We start from the raw sequence: 12,500 nt of genomic DNA on the forward strand, positions 1-12,500 counted from the left end.
CAGCATCCCCGTCATCTGGGAAATCCGACCAGAGCATCCCAGACGGAGAGGTAATGTCAAGACGTGTCGCACCTGATTCCAGACTGAAAAAATATTCCCTCCAAAGGCTCCCAGCGTCGCCGAAGATGTGTATAAACATTGCGCCAAGGCTTCTTTCATAGGTGTCTTTCTTTTGGGGAAAATCTTGGGTTCTCTTCTCATCCTGTTCCCTCTTCGAGGATGGTTTAGGAATCTTACAGCGAAAGTTGTATGCAAAAACGACGCTTTATTCACTGTGCAGTTTAATTTATATTGATGAATGGTGTGGATGATTTTATATTGATTTTTAGTTAGCAGCTGGCATTACTTGGTATAAAGATATTCATCACAAAATGAAATCATAATCTGATGGACGTTTGCGTAGACTAGCGTCAGCCAAGAATAAAAATTGAATTCTGACCCCATTTGCAACGATGGTCATTTTACAAGAAAAAGAAACCATTCCTTGCATAACTGATTAGATTTTCGTGTTTGATTCGAGATTAAATGGCTCAGGTAATAGAGACGACATTGTTACTCTCTTCTGAAATGGAACATCGACTAAACTTTGAAATTGAGGCTAAGATTGGACGTGAGATTGTCGGTCACTTCAAAGATTCGGTGACGGGGAATATTAGGGGGCACATCCCCCTTCCCCTGATAGGGTCACGGCTTTCTAAGAGAGTCTTTAAAGACCGTTTGTAAGGCGCAGCCGCCCCTCCCCCCCCCCCCCCCCCACCCCCCCCCCCCCCCCCCCCCCCCCCCCCCCCCCCACCCCCCCCCCCCCCTCTTCCTCGATGTGTTTGTTTTTGTGATCAACAAGTAATGTGAAAAGGTGACCTCAAGAAATGAGTCTCGTTTCGTTCACGTCACGTTGATTTTTTTTTCTATTTATTAAATTTTTTTATTGGGGGGGGATGGGGGGGGGGGGGGGGGGGGGTTCAGGAGGTTGGGAGATAACCGAATAAACTGTTTCCAAGTTCATAACATATTCCCCGAATAAAGTCGAAAAAAAATATTCTAAATAGGCAAATGACGTCACTTCCAAACGCTTCTATCGGTTTTGAAACCAATGACTTCTACGGGCTGCTCTAGAAGCAAGAGCCCGTGCTGGCATAAGGCCAACTTAATCTCAAACAACAACCAATGACTGACAATCTAGGGACCGTACCTTGCAAATTTGAGAATAAAATGGTACCTCTCATATGCGCACACGCAGGTTTTTGTGATCTGTACTTCAAATATTCACAAACGAACAAAAAACGTCCAAATTCTTCTTCCAGAAAAGACATACAACACAAAACCAAAGCTTCTTAAAAGGCGGATTATCTAAAATGCGAAACTGACAAGTCCAACCTACTCAAAGAGTTAAACGGAGAGGACTGGAATTTTCGATATACTTATTTTGAGACCAGGGGTTTAACCATACCTGCATTCATACAGCTCTCTCTCTCACTCTCTCACTTATATGTGTGTGTGTGTGTATTATATGCATATGGATGCGCATGTAAAATAGTCAATAACTATACCTCACTATAGCGCCATAAACACGAGGTGCGAAACAAACAGAAAGAATTCAGGGTAACAAGAGCATGACCACGCAAATAATGCTTTCGGTTCTTGCATATTCCCGACCCTACTTCGATAGTCTGACCCAATGTAAAAATTATTCTCTCCATCCAAGTAAATTCCAAATTAACTCCGGTAAACCCAGAGTAAATAACGTCAACAAACGCACGCACGCATATGAAGGGAAATTGATAAGGCAGCCGTCGCCTCCAGAATCCGCGTGAAGAAAAATGGCTGAGAGAGAGAGAGAGAGAGAGAGAGACCTTTTCATCCTTCATTCACAGGTCTCTTACGAATAAAGGTAACCATTAATTATCGTAGATTATGGCCAGAACTATATGAAACTGCCAACCAAGAGAAAGTGCCGTAGCAATAACTCTAGTTAAAGGCTAGGAAACTGTTTCTGTCATTTTCAGAATTTTGTCAGCTGTTAATAGCGTTACTTACACAAAAAAAACCCGAAATTCAGCAATATAGATTTTAGTTTTCGAAAACTACCAACCTCTTCCCTTAAAACTGTTTATTGAAAATCCAAGACCATAATTGATATCTTTCTTTTTCCTTTGAAATAAAGCTATAATAATAATCGATGTGGGAATTCCACTCCAATTTCACCTATCAAATTGGCAAAGACATATTCATTCCCTGTGTGATGTTCTCTCACTCTAACACATTAATATCTTTTCCCCAATAGCTCTCCCGCTGACGCTCATCCTTGAACACATTAAGAAGACGGAGGTTCTCAGAATCATAATTTAGTTCTTTTAGAAATAGTACGTTACCATTCGCTTTTTCTTCCTATGTGACTTATACCTTTTTAACTCCCTGTTCCCAGGAGGGATATATTCTTTCACCACTTTAGATGGTGATCATTAATTATTACCTCCAGATGCATCAGCCGATATGAATCAGGTAAGTATGGGAAAATTTAATTAATAAAAAGCAAACGAAGAGCGTCACCTTTTAACGGCAGAAATCAAATGAATGTGGTGTGAATGGATAAGAAATAACAGGTCGTGGCCTCCTGTGGCCCCGTCGGTTCGTGGTGGACACAGATAATTAAGGAAAAGGAAAGCTTTTAAGTGTCATTCCTGCAGTCAGAAGGTGCAAGAGAAGGGCTGGACGTCGGGTTAGCGCCTGTGCCTGAAGGCCCGTCGCTCGACGAACTCTGTTCGATGTGACGTCAGTGACGTCAGAAGCAGAGAAACAGAGGATAAGGTTCTAACTTTTCCAGCTCCTGACGTCACATCGAACAAAGTTCGTCGGGCAAGGCTCGACCGCGTGGACGGGGCTTTAGACGTAAGACCTGGCTTTACCAGAACTAGCAATAAACTTTGGTGCAGTGGGCAACAATGAGGCCAGAAGGCCAATTGAGAAAGATGAAATAGAATTTCTGCTTATCTACAAAACTTTAGGTTTGCATGTCAGCTTTTCCTTAAAGCAGGGACCCCCAAGGGCGGGTAGTGCCGTCAGCACACTGTAGGCATTGCTTAAGGTTCTTTGCAGCGTCCCTTCGGCCCCTAGCTGCAGCCTCTTTTATTCCTGTTACTGTGCATCCTTTCATATTCTCTTTCATCCATCTTGCTATCCACCCTCTCCTAACAGTTACTTCACAGTGCAACTGCTTTGAGGTTTTCCTCCCGTTACACCATTCAAACCTACCTACTCGCAATTTCCTTTCCATCGCTGAATGACCTCATAGGTCCAGTGCCTGTCCTTTGGCCTATACTTTATATTCCTTTAAAGCAGAGGCGAATGGGGAGGGCAATCGTGAGTCCTTATCCAGCCCAGACCCAAATATAACATAGAAATTAACGCGGGAATGAAGATAAGTGAAGCTAAATTCCTCAGTAAGCGACAAACCTGACTCTTGAGGAGCCGGGGAGCAAGGAAGTAGGAGGAGAATTCCGAAACTCGATGGCAATGAGACATGCTCAGTTACTTACTCATGCAACGCAAGGAACCCCAATTCTTATGCACAGAATGAATGAGAGAAGATGAGACCACGCGGGTGTTACTGGGCTACTTGGTTTTTGTGCACCTCAGACTAGTGTCGTTTTGAAGAGCTATTTTCGAATTTCAAGAGAATTGTGAGATAAAGAATAAAGTAAATGAATAAATAAATAAATAAACTACATGGAGTTTTCATTACTGGGGCCGACCATTCTATACACTACAAGACATAATGAACCCAAGAGTCAACTACTTTCTAATAAGTTTCATACATTTTACTTCCAAAATGTGGGATTCTCTCACATCCCGGGTGTTTCTTGAATCACACAACCAGCGCCTTTTCAAGGGGCGGTTTGTCGTCGCAAAAGAAAGAAGCCCATCAGCAGATAGTCCTTGTGGGATTAGGCATATCTTGGGTATTCTTGCCCGTCTTGGTTTGTACGCCCTGAAAATAATAATAATAATAATAATAATAATAATAATAATAATAATAATAATAATAATAATAATAACAATAATAATAATAATAATAATAATAATAATAATAATAATAATAATAATAATAATAATGAAAAAGATAATAGCCTTTCCTAGGAATCATTACAAAGGAACAACCAGTTTTCAGCATAAGTTTAAACACCCGACTTCTCTTTACAGTAGTGTAAACAGAATAGCTTCTCTTAAACTATAGAAACAACTTCTCATAATTCTTGTTCACTTTTCAAAATATGAGTTTACCAGGCTCTTCATAATACAATGATTGTTAGGATACGATCTCCTGCCTTGTCAGATATCCTGGAAAACTATAAAGACTAATGAATGTATGAATCTTCCTGATATGTAAGGTATAATTTCAATATTCTCTATGTTACTCTTTCTTTTTAATTCAACATTCTAATGATATTTCAGCTTTTGAGAAGCTTCCTCCTGGAAATATTGTTTCGCTGATATATCGTATTTTTTGGTTATTTGTTATCTGTTTACCTTGTCTATCTAACTTATCTATTGTTTTCATGTAAGCACTTGGTAGCCGGAACACTTAATAATAATAATAATAATAATAATATAATAATAATAATAATAATACTATTGGAAGGAGACTCTCTGTCAAACAAGTATTATTGAAAGATATTGCTGCATCAGGTGCATTTAACTTGTAAATAGTCTTCTCTTTTTTTTTCTGATATTACTAGAAAAATAAAGAAGACTATTTACAAGTTAAATGTAGCTGATGCAGCAATATTTTTCAATAATAATAATAATAATAATAATAATAATAATAATAATAATAATAATAATAATAATAGAGGCTTCACTGGTTCAGTGACTATCACCCCCGACTCAGGGAGAAACCCGTTATCGATCCTTTGTGGGTCCAAAGGAATTATATGCCTCTAGCGATCCAGGCAATTAAGCACGTACCTGATAGTTACTCGACTAGAGTGGGTTGTAACCAAATTTTTCTGGGGCCAGAACATCATCCCAAAAGGCTTGATGAAAACCCGAAGGGTCAAAGATTCTGAGACCACTCCCTCTAAAGATGTAAGACAGACGATAAAAGAAAGAAAGAAAAAAGAAAAAAGAATAACGATGAAAATATCTTTTCCCGTCTCTCTCATCCCTCCCGTTTATTCGCTTCCTTTGTCTCGTGATCCCTTTGTGTTCCCCTTTCTTAGGACACCTTTGCCATGACAAGGGGAATTAACACCCGCGATTTATCGGGAACAATGACCCGGAGGATTCAACCCAGTTCCCTGTATGTACTGACGTACTGACCCTTCTTCCTCAACGACCGTCTCGTGACCGTCCTCATCACGGTCAGCTAAAGTTCTCCGAGGGATCCAATGACGACTTCTTTCCCGCAATGTTATTAACTTTGAAATGGCTTAATTGGTCGTTAATTGCAGTAAGAGAGAGAGAGAGAGAGAGAGAGAGAGAGAGAGAGAGAGAGAGAGAGAGAGAGAGTGAGGGTCCCTCGTGTACAGAATCCAGATCTAGATTCTGGAAGGAAACGAATGAAAACTGAGAAGAGGAAAGAGGTTGTTTTCAAAGGACATCCTCTTTGACGTCATCTACTTCCGAGATCTGGAATGCCATAATTTCTTCTAGTTGCGTTAGTTTTCACGCGTTTCTTCGTTTCTCTACTTTATTGGTGTATTATTTTTTTTCTTTCTGAGCAGTCTAATAATAATAATAATAACAATATGCTGGAAGAAGACCTTCATTAATACAGGTTTTATTGAAAATAATGGCTATTTCAGCCGCGTTTATTTTATATAGAAGTTTCTCTGTTCTTCTTATTACTGACTTTTCTTCTGTACTCAAATTGGCTATTAAGACGCCAAATGGGGATTCATGTAAAAAACGTGGTATTTGTCAAATTGAATCCCTGCCCGACGATGTCCAGGGTTTAAGGACGAAACGTTGCTAGAAGAAGAGAAGAGAGAGAGAGAGAGAGAGAGAGAGAGAGAGAGAGAGAGAGAGAGAGCAGATGAGAGAGCGAGAGAGGGGGAGAAGGGGGAGCAGACGTCCCTGAGGAAGAGGAATCTAAAATGAGTCTTTTAGTATCTTTTGTCGACTAGGCTTAAGATTCAATTTGTACTGCATTTTGCATAATATATTCAATTTGACAAATACCACGTTTTTGACAAGAATTTCTATTTGGCGTCTTAATTGCTTATTTGAGTACAGAAGAAAGTCAGTAATAAGAAGATCAGAGAAACTTCTTAAAAATCGCAGCTGAAATAGCCATTATTTTCAATAAAACAAATAATAATAATAATAATAATAATAATAATAATAATAATAATAATAATAATAATAATAATAATAACAATAATAATAATATGACTGCAATGAAGGCAGATATTGCGTAACATTTAGGCAAATATGATCTGCAATGTGGATAATTAAGAATAAAACATGATGCATCCACGAAAACGACTGACATCAGTTCATGAAGATGCTGGTGGATATTTAACATTATTATCCCCAGAACAATCATACTTAAAGGATCCACTCATCATTCATTCAGTCATGAATGGGTTATTCATAGCCTAGTTGGAAAGAAAACCACATGTAGTCTTACTTGCATTGCAAGATATAAAGATCCACCCGATGCCTGGATTAGGGTGGGTCCTACAGAAAAAGTGGGCTTTAAAATTGCCTCCGGAAAGTGGTAGTAGGTCACAATGAGACCCAAGAACCCCGAGAGTACGGTTTCTAGAAAAAAAATAATTTAAAGGATATAGCTTTCATTGGGAAAAGGGTAGGAATTACGAACTCGCTTTTCTTACAAACAATATTTCATTTTTAAAATGACTGACAAGGAACATTTTCTTTATACTTAGTTTTCTCTTTGATAATAAAAAGAAGCAAACTTATGACTTAGTTTAGTTGTTAATTAAGTTCAAAGAAAAGTAGGAGGAATACAAGTTTGGAGTTATTCTGAAATAATCAAAAGGACACAGGAACCTAAGTAATTTCAAAGTAACTGAGGAGTGTATTTGTTCTTCATGAATATATGAATTTAAAAATACAATCATTGTGGTGATAGGTATCTCTATCTATTTTTAATCATTTGACGCCTTGCTTTTTTACCGAGCTTAGGAACATTACGGGTCACGCAATAAATTTAATAAATAAAAAAATGAATAAATTAGGTTTCTCTATCTTTCATTTGTACCGAACTTAGGAACAATACGGGTCACGCAATAAATAAATAAATAAATAAATAAATAAATAAATAAATAAATAAATAAATAAGTACATACATAAATAAACAAATCAAAACCGAAATCTCAGACTCGCCGCAATTACACAGGTACTGTTATTTGTGGAGTTTTTAAGACCAGCTGAAGACCTTTTATTTTCTACCACTTGTCTTTTGGACGATCGCATCAACGTATACAGCCATTAAACGCTATTTTCCAGACTGCTATTCAGTTATGATGTCGTGTTCTGGCGTCAAACGAACTCGAACCCAAAATACGTTAAAATCATGGCTTATTAGTGATTAGAAATTTCCCTTTTCACGCGGGCTCTAGTAACCATCTGCTGCCACGGCATGAGTTTTGCAGACTCATCCAGGTAGTCAAAGCTCAGAAACTCGGAGGAGACCTGAGGAGTCCGGTATGAGGGGAACTGGATCACACTGATGGCAGAGAAACCATCACAATGAGTGAGAAAATGATATCTACTAATTATCCCAGGTAACAGTGAAGAAGAGTTGGGGTCCTTATTTCAACTAGGATGCATCAAGACCAGATGTCCCCTTCACCCAACCTACCCTTCGATTTCGTGCCTTGACCCTAGGGGTGGAGTTTGGGGGGGGGGGGGGGGGGGGGGGGGGGGGGAGCTTCACTGAACATGTATCATTTTGATACAAGCCATTCTGATTCAAAAGCAGAGTAAAATTGTAATACCTTATTACACTTCAGAAAATAAAGAAGATATAAGGAAATGAACAGCAAGTGCTCACTTAAGAGGATACCTATTCACTAATGAGTACTGATGAAAAACTGCGTGAATTCAGAGACATTTGCTTTGAGCTACTTTTGCTTTCTATATTTGTTAGATGCGCAACGAATATTTTATCATTCATTTATTCCTAAACCATGATTAGAACTAGCTCTAGTGAGGTACAGTGACCGAATCAGTAAAAATAAATACTTCTATATTTCAAATAAGGGCAACTTCAGATATCGAAAGCAGCATCCATTTCCCATCTGGCCACAACATCAGTCAATCCGAAATGGATTTCACTGCATCGATCACAACGATCGAAGTGGTTGTTTCATGTTCCCTTTGACAGATGATAGTGAAGCCATTCAACAAATCATGACTGAATTGACAACCACGTAGTGCTCTCTCCCTCCCTCTCTCTCTCTCTCTCTCTCTCCTCTCTCTCTCTCTCTCTCTCTCTCCCTATATATCAGATCCACGGTTGATGTGAAGCTACTATAGCTTACTGAGTGACAGTAGCAGTAAACGAAGTAGTAGCGGCTGTTTTACCAGTAGTAGTAAAAGCAGCTAAGTTATCTACATCTTACAATTTTGCAACTAATTTCATTCAATGCACCAAAGCCTTCAAGATTAAGTTTGTGAATTTCCTCTTAAAATTATCACAATTTGAGGCTTCGATCTCTGATCTCCAAAGTTTTACTCATCATTCTCTTCCTCCGAACACATCCAGGTGATGGAGATCTTCTCCGTCAACGATTCATTTCCCAGAACAACTTAAAGAACAGGCTCCTCGATTCCAAGCAGTGGCAGCTCGTAGCTATCATGCAAAGGGATGCTGCTTATTACATTTTTTTTAATTCCTTGATATTAACTGCACACACACACACACACGCACGCACAGTCTCTCTCTCCCGCTGAGGAAGGCACCAGAACTGCTACCGAAAGCTACTATTTTGAATCTTACTCATTGACATTAAGGTGGTTATCATTTTTCCCATTTACTACACCTCGCCACTGAGTTGATTATTCTGCATTATCCCCTTCTCATATATGACGTCAACCTGAAATGAAAGACTTGAAAAGTAATTGATGAAATAGTTAATGGTCTTTTAATTGCTTACCTGGAAGACATATCCAAAACATGAGGGCTAAAGATTCTCTTCACGAGAAATTCAGATTAGAGAGAAAGGCCGAATCAGAATTTGGGAGGAAATATGAAAGTAACTGATGGACGTATTATAATCTCTCTCTCTCTCTCTCTGGTAGTTTTCCAGGCCTCATTGCGAACCATGACCGTTCACACCAAACCCTGTAAGATCATAGCCTGTCACTGATGATTCATCTTTTACGTGTAATTCTTATAAAATTCAATTCGTCATCTGTCTCTGATCTCCAGATTTCGTATATTAGAGAGATTTCACTCCTCTCCTTTCGCTCGCATTCTAATTAAAGTTCAATTAAACTACTCCGAAGATAATGGCGTTTCAGGGACGGTTTGATGTCATTACTCTCAAAGGGAAGGGAAGGAAATGACTGAATTATACAGGTCGCTCTTCCAGATCATCTTGTCAAAGGCGTTCACGGGAAGGCGCCGACAAAGAGATATTGACAGATCAGTAGGACAAAAGGACTTTTGAAAGATTGATAAAAGCTCGCCATGAGAGTTCACCGTTCCAAAGCCGTGGTAAAAGCGAAGAATGACTAAAATATCTTAATGCCTGCCAGTGTAAACAAAGCGCTGCTGGAATTCGAACTAAACCTTGGTTGTTTGGTACAAGTGGCAAAGGGTCTTATCAACGAGTCAAAAAGCAATCCAGAAGAGAGAGTAAAATTTCAAAGCTTTAAAGAAGAAGGATCAAATTAATTAATAGTATGGGCATAACTTTGATCCCGGTTGTAAAACTTCGACTAAATGGTCGAATGGGGTCGCTTTATAGGAGCTGCTACCTCCAGGTCACCCTTTGGCAAGGTAGTACTAATCTGTAGTCCCCCTGCTAGGGTGCAGATCCAAGGCTTAAGTAGTTGCTGTTTAGATAATAGGTGCAATTAGTGACTCGTCAGGCGGGCAGAAGGGGGATTCCTAATCATCTCCGTCAGGAGATGCAATGTCCCTACTCTTTAGCTGCCCAGCTGCATCCCACTCATGGACTACTTTTCAAGTAGTCTATGATCCCGCTGCTGAGAGAGATGGTTCATTCATTGTCAGCCTTTGGCAACGACCTTTCTCCATAGATCTCGCCTAGGCTTGAGCGCAAAAGGTCTAAGTTTGAGGGCTGATGGTTTGGTAGAAGAGGGACTGCACCAACCAGTACTAACAATTCAAGGCAACCAAGTTCTCAGCGCACCATGAGCGAGTGCTTGTTAAAACTATTCACTCGGTATAATATATATCAGCCTGTAACTGCAGAAACCTCTCTCCATATTAATACTTACTCCATATACGGAAGTGAAAAAAGTCCCAGAACAACTGTAATGATATAATACAATTCTGAAAGAGAGAGAGAGAGAGAGAGAGAGAGAGAGAGAGAGAGAGAGAGAGAGAGAGAGAGAGAACTTCCATACAGAATGATTTCATTCCTCTAGTAATGCTATAAATGTAAACGAATTATCTGTATATTCTTTTACTACAATATTGACAAATTTATAACATCCAGGTTATGACTAACCCGCTGGTATGATATACAAGCTACAAGAGGAAGGAAGAGAGAGTCGTGACCTATTTCGTAAAGGCTACGCAATTCTGCAAAAGTAACAAAAGCAAGAAGTAAGAATGACTAACACAGCAAGTAACCTTAGTCGTTCCAAATGAAGCCGGAGGTGCAGTGCGGAGAAAACACATTATCCTGGGTGACTGTTTCCCTAAATAAGCTCAGATTCTGTTCGTGCAAGTGGCCATCATAAATTGGACGCGATTCCTATTTTCTTTGGTTGTCACGAAAGGGAAACGATTATAAAAGCTGCCATAAATCGCTATCCTGATAGTCAGAAAAGAGATGTTTTGAGGGATTAGCGAGGACCCGATATTTGACTCTTTTTTTTTTTTTTTTTTTTTTTTTTTTTTTTTTTTTTTTTTTTTTTTTTTTTTTTTTTTTTTTTTTAATGCTTTTGTCCCTTTATACTAACAACGATCCGTTTCTACTGAAAGGGGATTGGCTCTTCATGAAAAAGAAACAACAAAATAGACACTGCCATAACAGTAGTTTTACTTCCACAACGTTGACCACACACACACACACACACACACACGACACGCACACACTCACACTCACACACACACACACACACACACCACACACATATATATATATATATATATATATCTATATATATATATACCTATATACGTATATATATATATATATATATATATATATATATATATATATATATATATATATATATATATAGTATACATATATATATATATTGCAATTAGTTTGAGACTACTGACACAGAAGTCTAACACAAAACCCTGAGATAAAGGCAACAAATCTGAAAGAACGTCATGACAGTATGAAACCATTATCTATCTTCGACTGTTTTCCGTGACGCGGTATCTTATCGACCTGAGTCGTCCCCACACGAAGGATACTTTTCCCCCTTTGTCGAGTTCAGGTCACGATATGCAAATTACGAACCGCGTCTCCTCCATTTCCCTGAATCACAGACTGAGGGAAGAGAATTTGTGTCTAACAGCCTGGCTGTCAGGGAGACGCTTTGTCAGTTACGCAGAGAAAGCAGAGGACACCAACCACAGACACAGACGCTAAAAAGATACATTTATGTCCAGAAAGTGGAAACTTTTTTTTTCTCTGTTTCTCAGTCTTTAGGGGTGAGGTTGCGATCCCTACGCCATTGTTCTTTAACACAACAGACGCTGGTACACTTTTAGAGCTGGGTGACCTGGTGTATGCTGACCAGGAAGGAACCACGAATTTAGGAGACGGGAATTTACTACTGTGCCCACATGCATGCTTAAAATAATGTGTGTATATGTTTATATATATTCAATTATTTTCTTCATATTCTATTGTGAATTGTATGGATGGTACAAGATTATTAATTGTATGCAGGAAACCAGGAATAGTTAAATTTTCTTTCACAATACAAAAACGATTGTTTATAGACTCACAGATATATATATATATATTATATATATATATATATATATATATATATATATATATGGTATATATTATATATATATATATTCTACATATATATATATATGTATATTATTATATATATATATATATATATATATATATATATATATATATATATATATATCACACTCTACCAATGAGAAGCACAGACAGCTACGCTTAAACCCGGCAAAATTCACCACAGACAGACGAATGTACAGAAAGACAGCCAGATATTCCTGGAGAGAGAATCAGGAATCACCACCAAAGACAGGAGTCAAAAGCAGAATGAAAGGTACAGAATTATGTAATACATGGACAGGTCACATGTAAGGCCCCGCAATTAAAATA

Source organism: Macrobrachium nipponense, chromosome 16 (genome assembly GCF_015104395.2).
Source record: "Macrobrachium nipponense isolate FS-2020 chromosome 16, ASM1510439v2, whole genome shotgun sequence".
In the NCBI taxonomy this organism is placed as follows: Eukaryota; Metazoa; Arthropoda; class Malacostraca; order Decapoda; family Palaemonidae; genus Macrobrachium; species Macrobrachium nipponense.